Here is a 27,953-nt window from a genome sequence, read left to right as displayed (position 1 = left end):
TATTTTTGGTTCTTTAAAAAGGAAAGTCTTGAGGTTTGAGAAGTGTGAATTGTCTTCCATTGTATGCAAAATAATCACAATGTAAATTATCAAATTCTCCTTAATGTGCCTCCCCCCAAGTCCTTTGCTGCTATCCATTGTGATTTTTAGACATTAAGAACACATTTCACATGTATGCAACCCAAAGTAAAGTTGAATGAAACTTTTAGAATAAAAATGGTGGTCTCTTTAAATGGCCTATTTTCAAAAGATAGTGTTGAAGAAACATACCCATGTGATAAAATGCAGAATTTATATATACACTAAAAATGATTTTTAATCTCATACTGTAGAAAGATATTTAGAATTATGAATTGACCTAGCTTGGGTAATAGAATGCAGATCTGCAGTATATCTTTTACCACATTCTTTTCTAAATTATTTTTAAGGTTGTGCTAATTTTTTGGTTATGAAAAGTTGAATTTTTCTGTTGCCTTCATTTTCATCTAGTGGTTTGTATATTTTGTAAAAATGGCCTTAGAGGCCAGACACTATAAAACTCTTAGAGGAAAACATAGGCAGAACACTCTATGACATAAATCACAGCAAGATCCTTTTTGACCCACCTCCTAGAGAAATGGAAATAAAAAACAGAAATAAACAAATGGGACCTAATGAAACTTAAAAACTTTTGCACACCAAAGGAAGCCATAAATAAGACGAAAAGACAACCCTCAGAATGGGAGATAATATTTGCAAATGAAGCAACTGACAAAGGATCAATCTCCAAAATTTACAAGCAGCTCATGCAGCTCAGTATCAAAAAAACAAACAACCCAATCCAAAAATGGGCAGAAGACCTAAACAGACATTTCTCCAAAGAAGATGTACAGATTGCCAACAAACACATGAAAGAATGCTCAACATCACTAACCATTAGAGAAAGGCAAATCAAAACTACAATGAGGTATCACCTCACACCAGTCAGAATGGCCATCATCAAAAAATCTACAAACAATAAATGCTGGAGAGGGTGTGCAGAAAAGGGAACCCTCTTGCACTGTTGGTGGGAATGTAAATTGATACAGCCACTATGGAGAACAGTATGGAGGTTCCTTAAAAAACTAAAAATAGAACTACCATATGACCCAGCAATCCCACTACTGGGCATATACCCTGAGAAAACCATAATTCAAAAAGGGTCATGTACCACAATGTTCACTGCAGCTCTATGTACAATAGCCAGGACATGGAAGCAACCTAAGTGTCCATCGACAGATGAATGGATAAAGAAGATGTGGCACATATATACAATGGAATATTACCCAGCCATAAAAAGAAACGAAATTGAGTTATTTGTCGTGAGGTGGATGGACCTAGAGTCTGTCATACAGAGTGAAGTAAGTCAGAAAGAGAAAAACAAATACCGTATGCTAACACATATATATGGGATCTAAAAAAAAAAAAAGGTTCTGAAGAACCTAGGGGCAGGACAGGAATAAAGACGCAGACCGTAGAGAATGGACTTGAGGACACAGGGAGGGGGAAGGGTAAGCTGTGACAAAGTGAGAGAGTGGCATGGACATATATACACTACCAAATGCAAAATAGATAGCTAGTGGGAAGCAGCCCCATAGCACAGGGGGAGGTCAGCTCGGTGCTTTGTGACCACCTAGCGGGGTGGGATAGGGAGGGTAGGAGGGACACGCAAGAGGGAGGGAATATGGGGATATATGTATACGTATAGCTGATTCACTTTGTTATACAGCAGAAACTAAAACACCATTGTAAAGCAATTATACTCTAATAAAGATGTTAAAAGAGAATGGCCTTACATTAAAAAATCTTGAAGAAATGTAGCCCACCAATTTAGAAATTGTTGCCTTTTCTGCCTTTAAACTCTGATACAAATTGGCATAATATATAAAGACCTATGGAACTAGAACTATTATTAAAGAAATATTACATGAACTTAGATTCCTATGATAGCAATTTTCTGCATCTATACTTTCCTCTGGCAAACGCTTTACCTCAGTTTCTTCAGTTTAGTCACATTTTCTTGGGTAGAACTTGACTGTACCACTAATTTGCATAAATGGATTGGCGGATTCTCTTGCAACATTCAAATTTACATTAGGTTTTGAGTTGACTTAGATAAAAAGAAAACATTGTTTTGCAGTTGGATTTATATTTTTCTTTAATGTAGTCACTAGTAAAATGTGCTAGATTTGACCCCTGCCCCCACCAAAGACTCTAGCTGGAAAAAAATGTGGAAATTGTGAAGCATTATGTGAGAAAAATATTAAACCATATCAGATATATGGAAGTCTTATTGCCTACCATAGGTACTGCCATTTTTTAAAGTTTTTTATTTGTTTATTTTAAATTTAGCTAAGTCTTGAGTAATTTGGAATCATTAGTTAAGCATTTTATGTCTGATTCAGTAGTCATGGGGGTGGTTATCCCTAATATTTTTTAGTTATTTTGAAATGCAGAGTGTTTATTCATTGCACAATGCTGTAATGTAGTGCTTTGGGATTGTCCTGACCAGAAGATGTTTCCAGTTACACAAGAAAACTCTTTCTATCTAAGATGAAACCTGTAATTCGAGGTGTTTCTTCCTTTGTCACTTAGTTTTCCCTACCCTCATTTAAACACAAGGGGAAAAGTCCTAAGTAAGTCAAACTTAATGGCTTTGTCATTCAAACGTAACTGTATCCCCACTTTTTTCTCTATTTGTTTTTTAGGGTCAGAATTGAGATATTACCAAGAAAAGGCACAAAGCCACGATATCATGGCACTATTTCTTTTGACTTAAAGGGGAAAAAGTACTGAATTCTGGCCGATGTTGATCGTACCTTATTGTGGAGACTCCTCTCATTTTCTGGTATGTTTTCACCTAATAAGAAGATGGAGAATATGGAGAATATTGTAATAATATCATTTGTGTTCACTATAAGCTATTTGGATTTAGAATTATTACAGAGTTTTAAGCTTGTTATCAAATTAATGTAATACATTTAAACTACTCTTTTGCAAAGTTATTTATTTTTAAACAATTTAAAATATATCTAGGGTGAGTTAAAAGTCTTGTGCATCTATATTAGATGGCAGGTATTGTTAGAGAGCCACTGTATATTAATAATAACTGTTGAAATGACTTTTCCATGTTTCTAAAAGCATTTACAAGTGCTTTGTGTGAAACCATGGTGCACAGAGATCTTTGGACTGCCCTGAAACCTATTTTATCACGTGTGCGTAGCTTGTTCCCCACGTTTTCCTCATGTGATACTATGTGTGTAAGATCTAACTATTCAGTGTCAAGTTCAGATTATTCTGATTTTCATCTAAATGTTTTAAAACTTAAAAAAATTTTCACACAGTGAGCTTTTATTTTTATTTTTTAATTTTTTAATTTTTATTTATTTTTTTAATAAATTTATTTATTTATTATATTTGGCTGCATTGGGTCTTCGTTGCTGCGCACGGGCTTTCTCTAGTTGCGGCAAGCGGGGGCTACTCTTTGTTGTGGTGCGCGGGCTTCTCATTGCGGTGGCTTCTCTTGTTGTGGAGCATGGACTCTAGGCATGCAGGCTTCAGTAGTTGCAGCATGCGGGCTCAGTAGTTGTGGCTCGAGGGCTCTAGAGTGCAGGCTCAGTAGTTGTGGTGCACGGGCTTAGTTGCTCCGCAGCATGTGGGATCTTCCCGGACCAGGGCTGGAACCTGTGTCCCCTGCATTGGCAGGCAGATTCTTAACCACTGTGCCACCAGGGAAGCCCTATTTTTATTTTATTTTACTATTTTTTATTGAGGTATAGTTGATGTACAATATTATATAGGGTTTCAGGTGTACAATATAGTGATTCACAATTTTTAAAAGTTACATTCCATTTATAGTTATTATAAAATATTGGCTATATTCTCTTGCTGTACGATATATCCTTGTAGCTTATTTATTTTATACATAGTACTCTGTATCTCTTAATCCCCTACCTGTATCTTGCCTCTCCCCTGTCCCTCTCCCCAGTAGTAACCACTAGTTTGTTCTCTATATCTGTGAGTCTGTTTCTGTTTTGTTATGTTCATTTATTTGTTTTATTTTTAAGATCCCACATATAAATGATAACATGCAGTATTTGTCTTTCTATCTCTGACTTATTTCACTAAGCATAATAGCCTCCAGGTCCATCCATGTTGTCGCAAACGGCAAAATTTCATTCTTTTTTTATGGCTGGGTAGTATTCCATTGTATATCTATATACCACATCTTCTTTATCCATTCCTCTGTAGATGGACACTTAGGTTGCTTCCATATCTTGGCAATTGTAAATAGTGCTGCTATGAACATTGGGTGCACGTATCTTTTCGAATTAGTGTTTTCATTGTCCTCGGATATCTACCCAGGATTGGAATTGCTGGATCATATAGTAGTTCTATTTTTAGTTTTTTTGAGAAACCTCCATACTATTTTCCACAGTGGCTTCACCAATTTACATTCCCACCAACAGTGTAACATTCTCTTTTCTCCACATCCTTGCCAACATTTATTTGTGTTCTTTTTGATGACAGCCATCCTGACAGGTGTGAGGTAATATCTCATTGTGGTTTTAATTTGCATTTCCCTGATGATTAACGATGTTGAGTGTCTTTTCATGTGCCTGTTAGCCATCCGTTTGTCTTCTTTGGAAAAATGTCTATTCAGGTCTTCTGCCCATTTTTTAAATGGTTTGTTTGTTTAAATGTTTAAAAATTTTATTTTGTGTCATTTTAGAGGGCAAATGTTAATACTGTTCTATTCAGAAAGACAATTTTAATGTGCCTTTGTGTAGCCATATTATAAAATACCTTAAAGAAATATGCCCTGTTATAATGCAGTCTGAAATTAAGTTCTGATTGTATATCAATAAAAATAAAAGTATTTGCCAAAAAATTAATTAAATGTATAAACAGAAAGAAGGAGGTATTGCAATATTTTCTACTTTTGTATATAAAGAGAGCCATTAGACATAGGTAGCACAACCTAATGTGAAAGGTTAATTTTATATGATACTCAAAGAGTCTAGTTAAAAATGGAAGGTAGGGAATTCCCTGGAGGTCCAGTGGTTGGGACACTGTGCTCTCACTGCCGAGGGCCCAGATTCAATCCCTGGTTGGGGAACTAAGATCCCACAAGCTGTGCAGGGCGCAGCCAAGAAAAAAAATGGAAGGGGAAAAAGAGAGATAAAACTTTAACCCCTAGTTTGGCCTAAATAATTTTGATCATATTTTTGGATTCTATTAAATGGTAACTTAAATGACATTTGGGAAAACCTGTACTTGCTTTTTAAAATATGTGCTTCTAAAAATCTGAGCTCAAGGCAAAAAAAGGAAAACAGGAAAGCTGTGTCCACTTGCCATACTAAATGGATCAAAGTGGTTTTTGTCAAATGTTTCATCACAAAACGTGATGAAGGCCAGAGCTATTGTCAGGCTTATTAGGACTCTACTATGAATTTTTACAAATAATAAGAAAGCTATAGAAAGAATTTGGAAATTTTCTGTGTGTCCCTGATTCTGTCTCTCAATCTAAGAAAAACTGTTCTCTTTCTACTTGGAGCCATAATCTGAAAATGTGGAAGGTCAAAATATCTATTGCAGGAGATGATCATAGAACTAAAAAATAGGTTTTAAGGAAACCAGCTACACAGGGCAACCATCTTGCTCTTAAAGTAAACCATGTGCCAAAAGCCGCGCAGCCAAACAAACAAAAAAACAGTATACATTATAATTTGAGCCAGCATTCAAAACTGGATAAAGAGATAAAAGTTACTAAAATCTTAAATAGGTTATGTGCAATGTCTCTGCTAAAGCTGTAAGTCTAAACATTTTGTTTAAAATGCCTTCAGAAATTGCGATTTTAATTATTATACATTTCACGTGAGAGATATTGCTTTATGAATGATTCAAAATACCTATTATATATATTTAAATCATAATGGCTTTTCATCAAATGTGAATTTTTTTTTCTTTATTGGCCTCACCACGCGGCTTGCAGGATCTCAGTTTCCCGACCAGGGATTGAACCCAGGCCCTCGTCAGTGAAAGCCCAGAATCCTAACCACTAGGTCACCAGGGGACTCCCTGAATTCTTTTTTTTTAATTGAAGTATAGTTGATTTACAATGTTGTGTTAGTTAGTTTCAGCTGTACAGCAAAGTGATTCAGTTATACATATATATACATATATATATTCTTTTTCAGATTCTTTCCCATTATAGGTTATTACAAGATATTGAATATAGTTCCTTGTGCTATACAGTAGGTCCTTGTTTTTCAAATGTGAATTCTTAATTTGAATATGAAATCATACTATCAGCAATAGACAGTTTTGTTGAATAGTCTAATAAGGAACAATTGCCAGTTCCATAAATAACTTTATATTTCTAAAATAAAGTGTTGGTACACTAGTAATCACAAATTTAGTTTCTTTTAATACTTTTTTAATCCTGTAAAGAAAGTTTTTTTATAATCATCCTTTTTATTAATCAATCATGACATGGCAAAATGTTTAGTTGCTGTTTCTGGAAAGTGTTACAAACTCTACATCTAGAGATGATGAAAAATTCTTATAGAATTTGTGATAAGTATACATGTTGGGTTAGAAATTTTATAGTCATGTTGGAGTGTCATGAGATTAATACTTGCAGTCCAGACTGCTGTAGTTTATACTTTTTCTGTACGTTTCAATCAGGTATGTAAAACCATTTGTACTTAGAAGCTCACTTGAATCATCCCAAGTCCACTGATTGTAATATGTGGTTTGGTTTGTAAACAAATAATAGCAATGTCTTGCACATTTCTGGAAATAAATTGTACAAGAATTTATGTATCTACTTCTATATACAGTGTATAAATAAAATTTTCATTTAAAAACACATACCAAACACACACACACACACACACACACTCACACACACGTTTATTTTCTCACCATTTCCATGGACCAGAAATCCAGGCACAGGTTACCTGGGTCCTCTGCTCAGGGTCTCACCAGCTGAAATGAAGGTGTCAGGCTGCAGACTCACCTGAGGCTTTGGATACTCTTCCAAACTCATGTGGTTGTGGCAGAATTTAGTTCCTCGTGGTCATAGGACCGAGGTTTCCACATCTTTGATGTCAGTCAGCTGGAGGCCACTCTCAGCTCGTAGAGGCAACCCACATTACTTGCCACACGGCCCCCTCCATCTACAAAGTCAGCGATGGAGAATCTCCCTCGTGTCAAATTCCTCTCACACTTTGAATCTCACCAGAAAGAGCCCAGTCCCTCCCACTTTTTAAAAACTGTGATAAAAAATAACATAAAATGTACCATCTTAACCATTTTAAGTGTACAGTTTGGTACTGTTAAGTATATTCACACTGTTGTGCAACAGATCTCCAGAACTTTTTCATCTTGCAAAACTGAAACTCGAGGGACTTCCCTGGTGGCGCAGTGGTTAAGAATTCACCTGGCAATGCAGGGGACACGGGTTCGAGCCCTGGTCCGGGAAGATCCCACATGCTGCGGAGCAACTAAGCCCATGCGCCACAACTACTGAGCCCACATGCCACAACTACTGAAGCCCACGCGCCTAGAGCCCGTGCTCCGCAAAAAGAGAAGCCACCGCAATACACCGCAACAAAGAGTAGCCCCACTCGCCACAACTAGAGAAAGCCCGTGCGCAACGAAGACCCAACACAGCCAAAATTATTAATTAATTAATTAATTAATTTTAAAAAAACACTGAAATTCTAGATTCATTAAACAACTCCCCATTTCCCCTTCCTACAGCACCTGGTAACTGCCATTTTACTTTCTGTCTCTATGAATTTGACTACTTTATTTTTTTTAATAAATTTATTTATTTATTTATTTATTTTATTTTTGGCTGTGGTGGGTCTTCGTTGCTGCGCGCGGGCTGTCTCTAGTTGCGGTGAGCGGGGGCTACTCTTCGTTGCGGTGCGTGGGCTCCTCATTGTGGTGGCTTCTCTTGTTGCGGAGCACGGGCTCTAGGCACACGGGCTTCAGTAGTTGTGGCTCGTGGGCTCCAGGGCACAGGCTCCGTAGTTACAGTGCACGGGCCCAGCTGCCCCGCGGCATGTGGGATCTTCCCAGACCAGGGTTCGAACCTGTGTCCCCTGCATTGGCAGGTGGATTCTTAACCACTGCGTCACCAGGGAAGCCCTTGACTACTTTAGATATGAGTGAAATCATACAGCATTTGTCTTTTTGTGACTGAAGAGCCCAATCCCTTTTAAGAGCCCAGTTGTTTAGGTCAGCTCCCTTAGGATAATCTCTATTTTTTAAAGTTAGCTGATTTGGGATCTGAATTACATCTGCACAATCCCTTCACAGCAGCACCTAGATTAGTTTTTGAGTAAAGAACTGGGAGAAGGTGTGTATTCACCAGGTGGGCAGGAATCCTGGGGGCCATGTTAGAATTCTGCCTACCACAAATGGCAGAGTAACCCTGAAAAGGAGGCAGAGTACTAACTAGGGCCTGTCAGCCAGCTTCACATACTGAGTTCAACTCTCATATACCGTACTAGCCCTTCCAATTTGCCACATGTGTGCTCCAGGCAACAGAGCACTGAAAAAGAGTGAAACAGCCTGATCCCATAATGTTCAAGATATCAAATTCTTGCCTCAGACTAACTGAAGGATTTGGTAGAGCGGGAAAAAAGCAAGTAAAGACAAGTAAATTAGCTGAGACCAAAAGCCTTTGATAAGTGCATCCCCTGCCCTATCCAGTGGGCAAAGTGGAGATGTAACTGATAAGGATCCCATTCTCAAAGGTCCTGACAGCTGCTTCTGGGGTGAAGAGCTGGGCCATAAAAGCATAAACTGAAAGGATAAAGCTACCAGGCTTCATACTGTATATGCTGAAAATAGGTGAAACGGTATAGAGCTACAAAAACACGTGTGATATCAAAATAGCTCTGGAATTCATCTTCCACCTCCTCTGCCAGTGCCACTTCCCTGGTATTGGCCCAGGCAACTGCGAGAGCCCTCTAACTGGTTTCTAACCCTACCTGACTCTAGTTTTCCACAGTTAACCTTAGAAAATCTAAAATAGAAATCAGAATGATGTCTATGCTCTGCTTAAGACCTCTCAGTGGCTGTGCCTCCAATGTCAGTTCCACCTGCTAATCCAGCCTCATCTGCTGGCACATCCCTGTGCTCACACTCATACTGGTTTCAGTTCCCTGAAAAGATCAGGCTGTTTCACACATCCAACCATGCCTTTCCCCAATCTGTTCTATCTTGAATGGTCATCCCTCCATCCCAGTCTGCCTAGAAAATTCTTATATGTCCTTCACTCCTCCCTCCTTAAGTAAGGATACTGGCACCCAGCCCATGACTTCCCACTCCACCCTAATTCCTGGTGCTCATACTAGGGGATCTCATTGTCCATGGAGATGACACAGCCAGCAACTTCTGGGTCCCATGACTCTCTCAATTACCTTCTCTATTCCGTTTCAGCCACCTGCACTCAAAGCACCACACCTTGAACTTTACTGAGGCCCAGAATTGCTTACCTCTAACACTGAACCCTTCGGTATTCCATGTTGAGACAAGCTCCTCTCCTACCTGCTTCCTCAGGAGTAAGGGCCTCACAGGACACTGGTTCTTTTACCTCATATGGACCCCTTCAGTCCTTTGAGCCCTCCATTTTCTCCCAGTCTCCCAGCCCCTCCTGGCCTCTTTTCCTTCCCTTCCCAACCTTTCTTAATGCCATACTTGATCACCAGAACTACTCTCTCACCAGCAGCCACAATTCCCTTTGTGTTCCTGTCTGCCAAACCAGCCCCACAAACCTCTCACCCTGTGTTAGTACTACCAACCACCCTTCTCCCCTCCTTCACCTGGTTGTTTCCACCAGGTGTCTAATCTCTTCTACAAACAAAGCTACATTCACACTCATCCTTGTCTCCATTCCATCTTCCTGTTCAAGATCCACCCATCCACTTGGGCCCTATGTGCCATCTTTTTCAATCATCTCCTTTAGAAACTTGCTCCATCAATTAACCCTTCTCTCTTTGATTTCAATCCGTGATGCCTCTTCTCCTTAAACATGCTTAGGTCTCTCCTGTTTAAAAAAACAGAAAACAAAAAAAAACTCTCTCTTGACCCTGAATCTTCATCAGGTGCCAGTTTCTCTCCTTACTTTCTCAGCTTAAGCTTCTCCAAATAGTAGTAGTCTATGTTTGCTGCCTCTACTTCCTCAAATCCATTCATGCCTCAAACTACTGAAAAATATTTCCATTGAAATTTCTTTCGGCAGAAGTCACCAGTGACTTCCAAACTGCCAAAGCTTTTCGGTCTTGATGTTATTGGACTTCCCAATGCATTTTTAAAAAATACTTATTTGTTTATTTGGTTGCACCGGGTCTTAGTTGCGGCAGGGGGGCTCCTTAGTTGCGGCTCACTGGCTCCTTAGTTGCAGCACATGGGCTCCTTAGTTTGGCATGCGAACTCTTAGTTGCAGCATGCATGTGGGATCTAGTTCCCTGACCAGGGATTGAACCCGGGCTCCCTGAATTGGGAGTGCGAAGTTTTATCCACTGTGCCACCAGGGAACTCCTGGATTCCCTCTGCATTTGACACTGCAGATAATTGCCACCCCCTTGAAACGTTCCTGTTCCTAGGTTTCCATCACATTGAATTCATTCAGTTTCCTGGTTATTCTGTACTTCTTTGAGCATTCCTTTTTTTTCTTTTTTTTTAAATCAGTTCACTGTTTTTAATTTATTTTTATTTATTTATTTATTTATTTATTTATTTATTTATTTATTTTTTGGCTGTGTTGGGTCTTCGTTGCTGCATGAGCACTTTCTCTAGTTGTGGCGAGCAGGGGGCTACTCTTCATTGCAGTGCACGGGCTTCTCATTGCGGTCGCTTCTCTTGTTGTGGAGCATGGGCTTCTAGGCATGTGGGCTTCAGTAGTTGTGGTGCGCAGGCTTCAGTAGTTGTGGCACATGGGCTCTAGAGCGCAGGCTCAGTAGTTGTGGCGCATGGGCTTAGTTGCTCCGCGGCATGTGGGATTTTCCCGGACCAGGGCTCAAACCCGTGTCCCCTGCATTGGCAGGCAGATTCTTAACCACTGCGCCACCAAGGAAGTCCCTCTCTGAGCATTCCTGTTTGTTCTTTTTATTTTATATTTTTGTAGGCAATTTTATTTGTTCTCTTTCTTTGCTTAAATTTTAAATTTATTTTTATTTTTACTTTTAAATTTAAGTAGATTTACAATATCGTGTTAGTTTCAAGCATACAGCACAGTGATTCAGTTATAAATATAAATATATGTATATATATTCCTTTTCAGATTCTTTTCCCTTATAGGCTAGTAAAAAATATTGAGTATAGTTCCCTGTGCTATACATTTGGTCCTTGTTTTTGTAGGTAATTTTCATTTTATTTTCATGCATTTTCTTTTCTTTACAAATTTTTTTTGAAGTATAGTTGAGTTACAATGTTGTGATAGTTTCAGGTGTACAGCAAAGTGATTCAGTTATACATACATATATATATATATGTTCTTTTTAAAATTCTTTTCTATTACAGATTATTACAAGATATTGAATATATTGCCGTGTGCTATACAGTAGGTCCTCGTTGTTTATTTTATATATAGTAGTGTGTATCCGTTAATCTCAAACTCCTAATTTATTCCCCCCTCCTTTCCCTTTTGGTGACCATAAATTTGTTTTCTATGTCTGTGAGTCTGTTTTGTAAATAAGTTGTTCATTTGTATCATTTTTTAAGGTTCTACCTATAAGTGATATCATATATTTGTCTTTCTGTAACTTCACTTAGTATAATCATCTCTAGGTCCATCCATGCTTCTGCAAATGGCATTATTTCATTTGTTCTTTTTAATTTCTTTAATTTTTGGCCGCACTGCGTGGCATGCGGGATCTTAGTTCCCCAACCAGGGATCAAACCTGTGCCCCCTGCAGTGGAAGCGTGGAGTCTGAACCACTGGAACACCAGGGAAGTCCCCTGTTCTCTCTTTTTAAAATCTCTTCCTCCTTCCACCATTTAAATGTTCATGTTTCCCAGTGTTTTGTCAAGAGCTGAAAGGGGTCTGAGATGTTACCCCACTTGCACAGTTATGTACATTATACGTATGGATACTAAAGAAACACGAGACACCTGGCTCAGGGAAAAGAGGGTTTTTTAAATTAATACTCACAACCAGATCAACAGCCAGAGTAATATTGCCATGTTGGTCCCCCACACCCAGACCCACAGGTGACAGGGTGAGAACTGATGGAAACTTTCTTTGTGAGTGGCGGGTTTCACCCCAAAGATGAGAGAGAGAGAACAGTGGATTTTCTCCATTTATATCTGGGAGACAGCCATCCTGCTCCCCTCCGAAAGGAGAGAGAAAAAGCTTTGCTCCTCGGAGAGGGGCTGGAAAGGATCCCGGTTCTTACACCAACCTTTTGTAATGTTAACATGTCCTTCCAAGAGCCAGATAAATCCTGTGTCTCCAGCTTTTACAGCCTAGAGATGTCTCCAAAGTCTGGGCTTTATCCCTTTTGAAGTGTTAATACTTAGGGAAATAGTACTCAGTCTTCCTGGAATCTTGGGTGCTTCACCTGGGGACCTGGTCTCGGCTGTAACCATTTGGAGCTCTTGGAGAGATAAGAAAAGTTTTATTATTCCTTTGGATCAGAGCAGTGAGCTAGACAAATGACTGGAGATATCCTCATGGTATGTGAAAAGTGAAATGCAGGGGAAGTGAAAGCAAACATTCTCCATCTTTATATTGTGTACATCCCCGTGTCCCAGGTGGCTGGGGCTTTTTACAGGAGCGCTGAGAAATTCAGGAAGTTTTATTTTCCACACCAGGATTCTACCTTCTGTCTTCTTCTGATCTCACTCTACATGCTCTCCCTGGACCATCCCACCTCCTCTTGTTGTTTTAACTGCTACCTCTACGCTAGGACCTTCAAATATCCCACCACCTTCCAGACATCTATATGTGAGTGTTCTAACCCCACATGTTCGAAATGGAACTCATCACCCTGCCCCCAAACTCTTGTATCCTCTACGTCAGTTGGCAGCAGCACCATCTGTGTCATACTTGCGGCTGCCCTCATTATTGGAATAACCTTTCTATACACGGAAGATTTTCCATGTTATGAGCTCCGCCCCCATCGTGTAAGAGTCAGAACTATCTGCCGGCCTCCCTCGTAGCTAGAACACGGTCCCAGGACTTAGGCTCCTCCACTCAGACACACCTGCATGAGACTGATTCGGAACTGAGCACCATGAGGAAACCAGCTCTACGCAGAGCTTCCATTTTTTGCTATCAGGGAATTCCCACTGTTTTCAAGGTTGACTTCTTGCAGCAGCAGCGGTAGCAGTGTCCTCTTGGGCTCTGGCTGGGGGCACCTGTAGCATCCGGCCGCTTCTGCAATGGTTTGGGGCACTGTTCCCAGAAACTTAGCTTTCAAGGTCTTTCTCCAGCCTTCCCAACAATTGTGGCAGCTCCTCAATACCTTTTTCTTCTTTTTATGTAAATTTATTTATTTATTTTTGGCTGCATTGGGTCTTTGTTGCTGCGTGCCAGCTTTCTCCAGTTGCGACGAGCGGGGGCCACTCTTTGCCGTGGTGTGCAGGCTTCTCATTGCAGCGGTCTCTCCTGTTGTGGAGCACGGGCTCCAGGCACGCGGGCTTCAACTACACAGGCTCAGTAGTTGTGGCACACGGGCGCTAGAGCGCAGGCTCAGTAGTGGTGGTGCACAGGCTCAGCTACTCCGCAGCACATGGGATCTTCCTGGACTAGGGCTCGAACCCGTGTCCCCTGCATTTGCAGGCAGATTCCTAACCACTGCGCCACCAGGGAAGTCCCTCAATATACCCTTTTGTAAAAAATGACTTTTCTGTTTAGTCAACTGGAGTCAGCCTCTATTGCTATCAACTGATATCTCTGACAAATACACACCCCATCACACAAAACAGAAGCCTGGAGTCGTTCTTGACTCTCCCTCACCAACAACATCCACTCAATCCTCGAATCTTGTTAATTTTATCTACTAAGCATTTCTTGATTCTGACCCTTCCTCTTTATCCCAGTTACCTCTTCTCTGGCTCAGGCCCTGGTAATTTTTCATCCAGACTATGGCAACAGCCTCCTACTAGTCTGCCTGCCTCCAGTCTCGTCCCCTTCCAATCCCAGCCTCCACACTGTAAATAGAGTGGAGGCTGGGATCTAAAACATAAGCCTGGCTGTCATTCTCTTGCTTTAAATTTCATTACCTGCCACTTCCTATTTTGAAAAATGTTGCTATTACAACACGGAACCACTTGTAATTACTCCCCAGGCATGTGCACGCATACACACACACACACACACACACACACACACACCCCTTCTATCTCTTGGTTCCATGCCTTTGCTTGTGCTGTTCTCTCTAAAATGACTTTCCTTCCCCCTCTTCACTTGGCCACTACCTGCCTATCCTTTCAAATACGCCAAGGGTGTGATAGGTGGTCTCTTCCTTGTTTCCATAATACCTTGTGCACACATCTATCACTGCACTTACGACAAGGCACTGTAATTGATATACACACACACACACACACACACACACGTCCTCAGTGCCTACCTTAGTGCTTGGCATTTGCATGCACACAAATGTTTGATAGCTGATTCATAAATTGATTGACTTAATTCAATTCAAACAACACTTTTTTTAAAATTATTAATTATTTATTTTTGGCTGTGTTGGGTCTTCGTTTCTGTGTGAGGACTTTCTCTAGTTGCCGCGAGCGGGGGCCACTCTTCATTGCGGTGCGTGGGCCTCTCACTATCGCGGCCTCTCTTGTTGCGGAGCACAGGCTCCAGACGCGCAGGCTCAGCAATTGTGGCTCACAGGCCCAGTTGCTCCGCGGCACGTGGGATCTTCCCAGACCAGGGCCCGAACCCGTGTCCCCTGAATTGGCAGGCAGACTCCCAACCACTGCGCCACCAGGGAAGCCCCCAAACAACACTTCTTTGAAAACTGCTTTAAACCTTCCCATCTCCCTTCAGACCCCTCCTAAAGCAGTTAGTGGTTCCTTTCTCTATGCACTTTGTACATTCCTCATTTTTTAAATCTAGGTAAAATTCACATAACACAAAATTAACCACTTCAAAGTGTACAATTCAGTGGCATATAGTATATTCAAAATGTTGTGTAACCATCACCTCTATCTAGTTCCAAAACATTTTCATCATCCCAGTGGGAAACCCCACACCCATTAAGCCGTCACTTCCTGGTCCTCCTGACCCCCCCCCCATCCCCCAGCCTCTGGCAACCACTAATCTTCTTTCCATCTCTATGGATTTATCTATTCTGGATATTTAATAAAAATGAAATCATACAATATATGACCTTTTATGCCTGTCTTTTTTCACATAGCATAATGTTTTCAAGCTTCATCCATGCACCGTGCGTCAGTACTTAATTCCTTTTTATGATTAAGTAAAATTTAATTGTATGGCTATATCACATTTTATTTATCCATTCATCCATTGATGGACAGTTCAGTTGTTTCTACTTTTTGGCTACTGTCAGTAGTGCTGCTATGAACAACTGTGTACAAGTTTTGGTTTAAATACCTGTTTTCGATTATTTTGAGTATATACCTAGGAGTGGAATTGCGGATCATACAGTAATTCTATTTTTAAAAAAGCTTTTTGAGGAACTGTCCAACTGTCTTCCATAGTGGCTGCACCATTTTACATTCCCACCAGCAATGCATGAGGGTTCCAATTTTCCCACATTCTTACCAGCACTTGTTATTTTCCTTTAAAAAGAAGTATAGCCATCCTATGGGCTTCCCTGGTGGCGCAGTGGTTGAGAATCTGCCTGCCACTGCAGGGGACATGGGTTTGAGCCCTGGTCTGGGAAGATCCCACATGCCACGGAGCAACTGGGCCCGTGAGCCACAACTACTGAGCCTGTGCGTCTGGAGCTTGTGCTCCGCAACAAGAGAGGCCGCGACAGTGAGAGGCCCACGCACCACGATGAAGAGTGGACCCCGCTCGCCGCAACTAGAGAAAGCCCTAGCACAGAAACGAAGACCCAACACAGCCAAAAAGAAAGAAAGAAAGAAAGAAAGAAAGAAAGAAAGAAAGAAAGAAAGAAAGAAAGAAAGAAAGAAAGAAAGAAAATTAAAAAAAAAAAAGTATAGCCATCCTAGTGGGTGTGAAGTTGTATCTCATTGTGGGTTTGAGCTGCATTTCCCTAGTGACCAGTGATGCTGAACATCTTTTAATGTGTTTGTTGGCCATTTGTGTACCTTATTTGGAGAAATGTCTAGTCAAGTCCTTTCTTCATTTATTTTAGTAGACAGTATTTTTTAGTACAGTTTCAGGTTTACAGAATAATTAGGCAGATATTACATAGAGTTCCATATACCCACCCCGCCCTCCTCTCCACCCCCATCCATTCCTACTCCTGCATGCAGTTTTCCCAATTATGAACATCTTGCAATAGTGTGATACATTTGTTACAATTAATGAACCAATATTGATACATTGTTATAAGATCAAATAGTTTATAGTTTACAGTAGGGTTCACTCTTTGTGTTGCATGTTCTATGGGCTTTGACAAATGTATATGACACATCCACCATTACAGTATCATACAGTATTGTTTCACTGCCCTAAACCTCCCTGTGCTCCACCTATTCAACCCTCTCTCCCTTCTTCCCCAGAACCTCTGGCGACCACTGATATTTGTATTGTCTCCAGAGATACACTTCATTTTTTAGAGCAGTTTTACATTTGTAGAAAAACTAAGATGATAGTACAGAGAGTTCTCATATACCCACATCCATCCCTATTATTAACATCCTACATTAGTGTGATACATTTGTTACCATTAATGGACCAATATTGATATGTCATCATTAACCAAAGTCCACACTTTATTCAGACTTCCTTAGGTTTTTTTTGGTTTATTTACTTATTTATTTTTGGCTGCATTGGGTCTTCATTGCTGCGCGCGGGCTTTCTCTAGTTGCGGCAGCGAGCAGGGGCTACTCTTCGTTGCAGCAGGCGGGCTTTTCATTGTGGTGGCTTCTCTTGTTGCGGAGCATGGGCTCTAGGCACGTGGGCTTCAGTAGTTGTGGCACGTGGGCTCAGTAGTTGTGGCTCGCGGGCTCTAGAGCGTAGGCTCAGTAGTTGTGGCACACGGGCTTAGGTGCTCCGCGGCACGTGGGATCTTCCCGAACCAGGGCTCAAACCTGTGTCCCCTGCGTTGGCAGGCAGGCTCTTAGCCACTGCGCCACCAGGGAAGTCCCCAGACTTCCTTAGTTTTTACCTAATGTCCTTTTTCTGTTCCAGAATCCCATCCAGGATGCCACATCACATTTAGTCATCATGTCTTACCTTAGGCTCTTCTTGGTCGTGATAGTTTCTCAGACTTTTCTTGTTTTTGATGACCTTGATGGTTCTGAGAAGTGCTGGTCAACTATTGTGCAGAATGTCCCTCAATTGGTATTTGTCTGATGTTTTTCTCATGGTTAGACTAGGATTATAGGTTTGGGGGAGAAGACTACAGAGGTAAAGTGCCATTTTCATTGCATCATAGCTGTGATACATAATATCAACATGATTTTCATTGTTGATGTTGAACTTGACTGCCTGACTGAGGTAGCATTTGTCAGATTTCTCCACTATAAAGTTACTCCTTTCCCCCCTTTGCACATTGTACTCTTTGAAAGGAAGTCATTATGCATACCCAATCTTAAGAAATAGAGAGTAATGCTCCACCTCCTTGAGGGCAGAGTACCTACATAAATTATTTGAAATTCTTCTGCATGGGAGATTTGCCTCTTCTCTTCCACTTATTTATCTATTTATTCAGTCAATCGCTTATTTATGTCAGTATGGACATATAGATATTTATTTTATACTCTGCCCGCTCTCACTTTTATGTTCAATCATTTTTATTTTTATTTTTTTCACTTTTATTTATTTATGGCTGTGTTGGGTCTTTGTTTCTGTGCGAGGGCTTTTTCCAGTTGTGGCAAGCGGGGGCCAGTCTTCATCGTGGTGCGTGGGCCTCTCACTATCGCAGCCTCTCTTGTTGCGGAGCACAGGCTCCAGACACGCAGGCTCAGTAGTTGTGGCTCACGGGCCTAGTTGCTCCGCGGCATGTGGGATCTTCCCAGACCAGGGCTCGAACCCGTGTCCCCTGCATTAGCAGGCAGATTCTCAACCACTGCACCACCAGGGAAGCCCTTTACTTTCTTTTTATGCAATTAACAGCAGTCTGGCATCAACCAACCAACCAACCAATAATAGTTCACTTGACAATGCTAGCACACTGTTCCTGACACTGGGAACCTTTCCTGGGACCTGAAGAATGTTTCCTTCCAATCAGAGGCAATGATGGCCCTCTGGAAGTATTTACTGAAGTCGATCTTCCCCCTAGAGGAACAGATAAACGAGTTTGGGGAGTGCCTCCCTACACTTGTCAATGAAATGACGACTTCCCAGACTGGATGGAGAAAATACTTTGAAGGATGTATCAGTCAGAGTTCAACCAGAGAACCAATAGAAGATATATATTAAGAGATTTATTGCAAGAAATAGGCTTACACAATTGTGGGGGCTGGTTAGGCAAGTCCAAAACCTGTAGGGCAGTCCATCAAGAAGGGCAGGCCAGAATTCCTCAACAGGCTGGAGCTGCTGTTCACAGGAGGAATTTCTTCTTCATCAGGGAAGCCTCAGCTTAAGGCCTCTGAACTGACTGAATCAGGCCCACCCAGATTATCCAGGATAATCTCCCTTACTTAAAGCTAACTGCTTATGGACTTCAATCACATCTACAAAATACTTTCACAGCAATACCAAGATTAGTTTGATTCAATAACTGGGGACTGTAGCCTAGCCAACTTGACACATCAAAAACCATCACAGGGCTTCCTTCCCTGGTGGCACAGTGGTTGAGAATCTGCCTGCCAATGCAGGGGACACGGGTTCAAGCCCTGGTCTGGGAAGATCCCACATGCCGCGGAGCAACTAGGCCCGTGAGCCACAACTACTGAGCCTGCGCGTCTGGAGCCTGTGCTCCGCAACAAGAGAGGCTGCGATATTGAGAGGCCCGCGCACCGCGATGAAGACTGGCCCCCACTTGCCGCAACTAGAGAAAGCCCTCACACAGAAACGAAGACCCAACACAGCCAAATAAATAAATAAATAAATAAATAAAATTTAAAAAAGAAACATCACAAAGGAGAAAGAGGAAGAGGGGAGAAGTGGAAGAGAAAAAGAAGAAGGGAAAGGAGAACAAGAAGGAGGGAGAGAAAGGGGGAGGGGAGAAAGAGGTGTAGGAAAAAGAGGAAAAGGAGAAGGAACATGCCAGGAGGTCAGCAGAGGGTTTCCATAACCAAGGTTATGATGATAAGTAGAAAAATGTGAAAAGAAAAACAAGTTGAACCAGCCACATTACACCACAGATATGAAGCATTCTCCATGAAGGCTTTGCACAGACCCACTAGACAAGATGTTTTATCACATACTCCACAGAAGAAGAGGGAGGATTCTGTAAGTGGAAACAAAAGGAAGTGGAAACAGTTGCCCTTGGCAGCAGTAGCAGAGACTGTGGAAGTGGATGGCTTGCTGCCACAGTGTTCAAGAGATCACTGGAAAAAGCCTCCTCACAGCCAATCAAAAGTGATAGTGCTGGGCTTCCCTGGTGGCGCAGTGGTTGAGAATCTGCCTGCCAATGCAGGGGACACGGGTTTGAGCCCTGGTCTGGGAAGATCCCACATGCCGCGGAGCAGCTGGGCCCGTGAGCCACAATTACTGAGCTTGCGCATCTGGAGCCTGGGCTCTGCAACAAGAGAGGCCGCGATAGTGAGAGGCCCGCACACCGCGATGAAGAGTGGCCCCCGCTTGCCACAACTAGAGAAAGCCCTCGCACAGAAACGAAGACCCAACACAGCCATAAATAAATAAATTTTTTAAAAAAAGTGATAGTGCCATAGTCTGATCTAGAAATTCCACTTCAAGAGATGCATTCTATATCTACTTATTCTATATATAGTCTATATATTTATTCTACATATATTCCATAAATATATGTTTGAAATGACACATGTAGAAAAATATTCACTGAAACGTTGTTTGCAAGAGCAAAAAGTTGGAAGTAGCCGAAAAGTCTGCCAGTGGGAAACTGGTTAAATAAACTATGGTATAGCTAGCAGTGTAATACTACACATTTGCAAAAACAATGAGCAGCTCTCTATGGACTGACTTAGAAAGATCTTCAGGATATAGCGTGAAGTGAAAAAGGCGAGGTGCAAAACTGTGGGCATATTATGCCACAATTTGTGGTTTTTAAAAAGGAATATATGGATATAAGTGGATAAATGTATAGAATCTTTCTGGAAGAATATATAAGAAACTGATAACTGTAGTTGTCTCTAGGGAGAGCAAGTGAATTGGGGATAGAGGAAGAAGGGAAACTTACTCTTTATCACATACATTTTTGGAGATTTTAATTCTTGTACTATACATTATATATACAAAAATTAAATATTGTATGCCAAGTAATGTTGAAAGGGGATGAGGTGCTGTCTTCCCACTGTGGATCTGAAGTATATCATAGAATCTATCAAACTTTCTGACCTCTATCTGCTCAGAGGAGGCAAGTCACGTGCAAAGCAATTCTCTGCAATGATGCTTGGGCAAAAGCTGAAGACCTTGGGAGGAAAAGGGGGCATTTCCATTTCTTCATCCAACTGAAAGAAGGGCTCTGGGAAGAGTGGGGAGGAGTTGACAGTGTCAGAGAAAGCAATTTGGGCTTTTGGACCAAGCCTTAAGATATTAGAATAACACGGTGTTCGCTACAGAGAGAGCACATTTCATGAGGGTTCGAGAGAGTATTTCCTTGGAGACATGCCAATCTGATCACATGAATTTTAAACAGAAAGCAAAGTAAGCGTTAGAAATATGTTCAAGTGAAACTAAAATCGGTTGTAATGGGGCACGTTAAGAATGGTATTAAAAGAGAATGACAGGACTTCTCTGGTGGCGCAGTGGTTAAGAACCTGCCTGCCAATGCAGGGGACAGGGGTTCGAGCCCTGGTCCAGGAAGATCCCACATGTTGCGGAGCAACTAAGCCTGTGCGCCACAACTACTGAGCCTGCGCTCTAGAGCCCGTGCTCCGCAGCAAGAGAAGCCACCGCAACGAAGGGCAGCCCCCGCTCGCCCCAACTAGAGAAAGCCCACGCGGAGCAATGAAGACCCAACACAGCCAAAGCAAAACAAAAAAAAAAAGAATGACAGCAGAGGAGGTGTCACCACCTTTCTAAAACTGGAAAAGAGGTGAAAACTGATATTAGAGCCCCAGATGCTCTGTTTCCTCCACATACACCTGCAACCTGTTTTTGCCACCATTTGCTTTTCTCAGAGCCCTTTGCACTGTGCCTTCTGGAGCTCCTGTTCCTGGAGAAACTAACCGCTCTACGCACTGGCTTTCTTTGCTGAGCTTTTCCTTCCAGCCCTTGTCTTAACTGATCGTGGCTTTCTCCTGAGGCTCCTGCTTTCCCACTCCTCTCCAGAAGGAGACTGCTTCTTCTCTCACACTCTGACTACCACAAAGGTGAGGAGGAGTGGGGGGAATGAGGGAAGCTTTCTCCTTGCTCCCTGTTGCCAAGTCCACCACTCGTGGGTAAACCATTTCTGTTCCTTTGAGACTCGTGGCATCTGGATTTGTAACTGTCTACACAACCTTAAAACTATGATCCCAGCCTCCTTTATTCAGTAAGAATGTTTGAATCTAGCTATCAGTTTTCTTTCCTACCCCATGTCATCAGCTAGATGACTCCAGAATTAATCTGGATGACCATCTGACTCCCTGGCTTCCCAGTTTCTTGACTTTCTCAATTGCCTTCAAGAAAATATCCAAATTCCTTAGTATGGGGACTTCCCTGATGCTCCAGTGGTCAAGACTCCATGCTCCCAATGCAGGGGGCCCAGATTCAATCCCTTGTCGGGGAACTAAGATCCCACATACCGCAACTACTGAGCCCGTGCGTTCTAGTGCCGCAACTAGAGAAGCCCACATACTGCAACGAAGAGCCTGTGTGCCGCAACGAACACCCAGAACAGCCAAAAAAAAAATTCCTCAGTATGACAGACAGCATCCTTCAAATATAGTCACCGGTCTACTTCATTTCCTGGCATGGCTTCTTGGGTACTTTATATTCCAGCTAGAAGAAATATTTTACGGTTCTCCAAAACCACTGTTAATTTATTCCTTCAGGCCCTTTGCCATCCTCCTCCTTCTTTCTGCAACGCCAGTTCCACCCCCACCTAGTTTGCCAGTTGAGCATCCATATGAATGACTCATTTAACAATCCAGCCTCCCAGTTCCTATTCTGCCTTTACTCCAGGAACTTTGATATCCATCCTATTTCAGCCTCCACTCACAGAGCCACATCCTGGGCTTCTTCAGTGCCCAGAAAAATAGGACTTCTGAAATCTCACACCCCAGTCTCACAAAAAGCCAGAGGGGACTTCCACTTGTGGCCAAGATGGAATAATTTACCCTCCTGACCCAAAGAACAACAACAAATGGACAGACTCTATTAAACAATAGTTTTCAGACACTGGACATCAGGTAGCACATGATAATGATCACAGAAAGAGGAGAAACAAACAAGCTGAGTGCCCTAGCATACTGTCAGAAGAGAGTTTCTAGGCCACAGTGCAGAGGGGTGGAATCCAAGCAGAGCCTAGCAGCCTTTGTGAGCTGAGAAGACAGAGTTGGGAGTCCAGGAAGGCCAAGGTAGCTAAAACTCACAGGACAGAATACTAGAGAGAAGAGGGCTGCACAGAAAGAAAGCTCTGGAGATATGCAGAGGATTCACCTTGAGTCTTCCATCTGAGTACTGGTTAGTGAACACATGTAAAGAAACTACCTAAAGCTGGAGAAAGAACCACCTGAAAGGACTGGAGGGGAAAAATATTCAAAGCTCGGGATTTCCCTGGTGGTCCAGTGGGTAGGACTCCATGCTCCCAATGCAGGGGGCCCGGGTTCAATCCCTGGTCGGGGAACTAGATCCCACGTGCATGCTACAACTAAGAGTCCACATGCCGCAACAGAGTAGTCCACATGCTGCAACTAAGAAGTCTGCATGCCACAACTAGGAACCCGCATGCTGCAACTAAGACCCGGCACAGCCTAAATAAATAAATAAATATTTTTAAAAATATATTAAAAAAAAAGATTCAAAGCTCACACAGGGACCAGATAGTTTGCGTTCCCACAGCCTGAGTGGGAAAACTTCATAATTCACAAGACAGTGGGTAAAATACTGAGGAGGGTTTTGCCTCAGTAGTAGAGTGAAATTAGCCTGAGACTAAAAGGCTGCTTTGATTCTGGCTTTAGAAAAATAAGCTGAAAAGCTAGTCTCAAAAAGATCAAACTGTTTTCAAGTAACAACTTCCCAGAAAAAAGCTTTAAGCACATCTATAGTAGTACAAAAATATCCAGCACCCAATAAGGTAAAATTCACAATGTCTGGCATCCAATATTGTTAAGATGACAATACCACCCAAGGCAATCTACAGATCAATTTAATCTGTATATTTTGCAGAAACAGAAAAACCCATCTTAAAATTCATGTGGAATCTCAAGGGGCCCCCAAAGAGCCAAAACAATCTTGAAAAAGAAGAACAAAGCTGGAGGTCTCACACTTCCTGGTTTCAAAATTTACTACAAAGCTACAGCAATCAAAACAGTGCAGTACTGGTATAAGGACAGACATGGACCAATGGAACAGAACAGAGAGCCCCAAAATAAACCCTCATATATATGGTCAGTTGATTTTTGACAAGGATGCCAAGACCATTCATTGGGAAAGGACAATCTCATTAATAAATGGTGTTGGCTCCCTCCCAGAGCCGGTTCTTCCCTGGGAGGGTGACTTCAGGGCTGGCCACCCCCCTCGCCCCCATTCCCCATCCTCAACTGAAGTTTGATGAATTGAAATTGGGCCTCTATGCCAACTGGTTTCCTTTATTCTCAATAAATGTTGGGTTTGGTTTAAAAAAAAAATGGTGCTGGGACAACTGGACATCCACGTGCAAAAGAATGAAGTTAGACCATTACCTTACACCATATACAAAAATTAACTCAAAATGGATCAAAGACCTAAACTCTAAAACCATTAGAAGACAACAACAATAACAACAACAACAACAAATTCAAAAATGGGTAAAGGGCTTCCCTGGTGGCGCAGTGGTTGAGAATCTGCCTGTCAATGCAGGGGACACGGGTTCGAGCCCTGGTCTGGGAAGATCCCACATGCCGCAGAGCAACTAGGCCCGTGAGCCACAACTACTGAGCCTGCGCGTCTGGAGCCTGTGCTCTGCAACAAGAGAGGCCGCGACAGTGAGAGGCCTGTGCACCGCGATGAAGAGTGGCCCCCGCTTGCCGCAACTAGAGAAAGCCCTCGCACAGAAACGAAGACCCAACACAGCCAAAAATTAATTAATTAATTAATTTTAAAAACCATTAAAAAAAATGGGTAAAGGACTTGAATAGGTGTTTCTCCAAAGAAGATATATAAATGGCCAACAAGCACATGAGATGATACTCAATAGGACTACCCACGAGAGAAATGCAAATCTAAATGACAATGAGATACCACTTCACATCCATTAGGAAGGCTATTATCAAAAAAAAAAAAAGGAAACTAACAAGTGTGGTCAAGAATGTGGAGAAATTAGAACCCTCGTTCATTGCTGGTGGGAATGCAAAATTGTGCAACTGCTGTGGAAAACAGTTTGGCAGTTCCTCAAAAAGTTAAACATAGAATTACCATATAATCCAGCAATTCCACACCTAAGTATACACCCAAATGAATTGAAAACAGGGACTCAAATAGATACTTGTACACAAAATCATATCCGCATTATTCACAATAGCCAAAAGGTGGAAACAAATCAAGTGTCCATCAACAGATGAATGGGTAAATAATATGTGATATATACATACAATGGAATATTTTTCAGCCATAAAAAAGAATGAAAGGCTTCCCTGGTGGCACAGTGGTTAAGAACATGCCTGCCAACGCAGGGGACAAGGGTTCGAGCCCTAGTCCGGGAAGATACCACATGCCGCGGAGCAACTAAGCCTGTGCGCCACGACTACTGAGCCTGCGCTCTAGAGCCCACGAGCCACAACTACTGAACCTGCGTGCCACAACTACTGAAGCCCGCGCGCCTAGAGCCCGTGCTCTGCAACAAGAGAAGCCACCGCAATGAGAAGCCCGCGCACTGCAACCAAGAGGCGTCCCCGCTCGCCGCAACTAGAGAAAGCCCGCGCACAGCAACAAAGACCCAATGCAGCCAAAAATAAAAATAAATAAAATAAATAAATTTATAAAAAAAAAGAATGAAGTTCTCATACATGCTACAACATGGATGAACCTTGAAGACATTATGCCAAGTGAAAGAAGCCAATCACAAATGGACAAATACTGTATGATTCCAGTCATATGAGATACTCAGAGTAGTCAAATTCATAGAGACGGAAAGTAGAATAGAGGTTACCAGGGAAGGGGGAAGGAGGGAATAGGGAGTTATTGCTGAATGGGTACAAAGTTTCTGTTCAGGGTGATAAAGGGTACTGGAAATAGTGGTGATGGATGCACAACATTGTGAATGTAGTTAATGCCAGTAAATTGTACACGTAAAAATGGTTAAAATGGCAAATTTTATGTATGTATGTTAACCACAATTAAAAAAACACACATGCCACAGCACATCATAATCACATTGTTTACAACCGGTGATAAAGAGAAAAATCTTAAAAGCAGCCAGAGAAAAAAGATATATTATGTATAGAGGAATAAAGATAAAGATGACAACAGGTTTCTTGTGAGAAACGATGTAAACCAGAAGTCAGCTGAGCAACATCTTTAAAGTACTAAAAGATAAAAAACCCTGCTAACCTAAAATTCTATGCTCCGGGGCTATAAAAGGGTAGCATAAGCCATCCTGAGATGAAACTGCCCTGTGTTTTGACAGTGGTGGTGGTTGCACAAATCTACACATGTGATGAAACTGCACAGAACTAAAGACACACATACAAACACACAGCTTAGCATATGGAAAGCTGGTGCTATGATAAGGTCTATGGATTGTATCCATGTCAGTTTCCTGGTTGTGCAGTGCACTATAGTTATGCAAGATGTTTCCACTGGGAGAAACTGGGTGAAGGGTGTTGGGATCTCTGTATTACATTTTTTTTAACAACTGTCTGTGAATCTACAGTTAACTCAAATTAAGAAGTTAAAACAAAACCATACATTTATTAAAAAATAAAACAAAGAAAGGAAAAAAAATTTTAGAAAAGAAAAAAACCCACACCATACATTTATCATCTCACTGTCTCCTATGGGTCAGGAAACTTGGCACTGCTTACCTAAGTTCTACAGGTCAGGGTCTCTCACAGGGCTTCAATCAAAGCGTCGGCCAGGATTGCATCCATCTCAAGATCTACTTTCACATTCACTCGGTGGTTGTTAGCAGGATTCAGTTCCTTGTGGGCTGTTGCACTGAGGGTCTCAGTTACTTGCCATTTTGGCCCCTCCACAAGGCAGCTCACAACATGGCAGCTGGTTTCCTTAGAGCAAGCAAGCAAGAGAGAGCAAGAGAGTGCCAGCAAGATGGAAGTCATGGTCTTTCGTAACTTAGTCTTGGAAGCAACGACCCATTACCTTTGCCATCACCTTTACTGTATTCTATTTGTTAAGTCACGAGGTCCAGCCCACACTCAAGAGGAGGGGACTATACAAAGGCATGAATACCAGGAGGTGGGGATCACTGGAGGCCATCTATCTTCCACAGCAGCCAAAGAAAATACTTTAAAGGATGAATAATAAGGCCATTTGACCCACCAGATATAATTAAATGCATAGTAATTAAAAGTTTTATAGTGGTCTAGAAATAAACAGAAAGATTAAACAGAACGGAATAGAGTCCAGGAGACTCAAGCATTGCTAAGAGCAAAAAATTGGAAAATTAAATGTCTACCAGGGACTTCCCTGGCAGTCCAGTGGTTAAGACTCCACACTCTCAATGCAGGGGGCCTGGGTTTGATCCCTGGTCAGGGAACTAGATCTTACATGCATGCCGCAACTAAGAGTTCACATGCCACAACTAAGACCTGGTGTAGCCAAATAAATAAATAAATAAATACTTTTTAAAAAGTGTCTATCAATAGGCTGTTAAAAAATAATGAGGCAGGGCTTCCCTGGTGGCGCAGTGGTTAAGAATCCGCCCGCAGGGGACACGGGTTCGAGCCCTGGTCTGGGAAGATCCCACATGCCACGGAGCAACTAAGCCTGTGTGCTACAACTACTGAGCCTGTGCTCTGGAGCCTGCGAGCCACAACTACTGAGCCCGCGTGCCTAGAGCCTGTGCTCTGCAACAAGAGAAGCCACCGCAATGAGAAGCCCGCACACCGCAACGAAGAGTAGCCCCCACTCACCACAATTAGAGAAAGCCCGCGGGCAGCAACGAAGACCCAACGCAGCCAAAGATAAATAAATAAATTTATAAAAAAAAATAATGAGGCAAACTGGAGAAATCTGAAAAAGATTACTGGGTTGCATCAATGTCAATATCCTGGTTGTGATATACTATACTATAGGTTTGCAAAATGTTACCATTGGGAGAAACTGGGCAAAATGTGCAAGAGATCACTGTTATTTGTTACATTTACCTCAATGAAAATGTCAATTAAAAAAGAATGAGGTGTGTGTGTGTAGATAGAGAGACATTCACAATAATTAAGTGTAAAAAGAAATACACCTCCCATCTAACACACACACATGTACACACACACTTCTAGATCCTCACATCCCCCTTGAGATACTGTCTCCTTTCTCTGCTCCCCTTAATAGCAAAACTCCTCAAGTATCTATA

General features: G+C 41.9%; 1 long non-coding RNA gene across 1 annotated transcript in view; it reads left to right on the top strand.

Annotated features, from left to right (window-relative positions):
- LOC309620813 overlaps positions 1-27,953 on the top strand; it is a 498,839-nt gene that overhangs the window by 456,255 nt on the left and 14,631 nt on the right. The gene's annotated exons all lie outside the window — the stretch shown is intronic.

This window comes from Balaenoptera borealis, assembly GCF_965194805.1.
Source record: "Balaenoptera borealis genome assembly, chromosome: X".
Lineage (NCBI taxonomy): Eukaryota > Metazoa > Chordata > Mammalia > Artiodactyla > Balaenopteridae > Balaenoptera > Balaenoptera borealis.
This window is presented reverse-complemented; position numbering and strand designations above follow the sequence as displayed.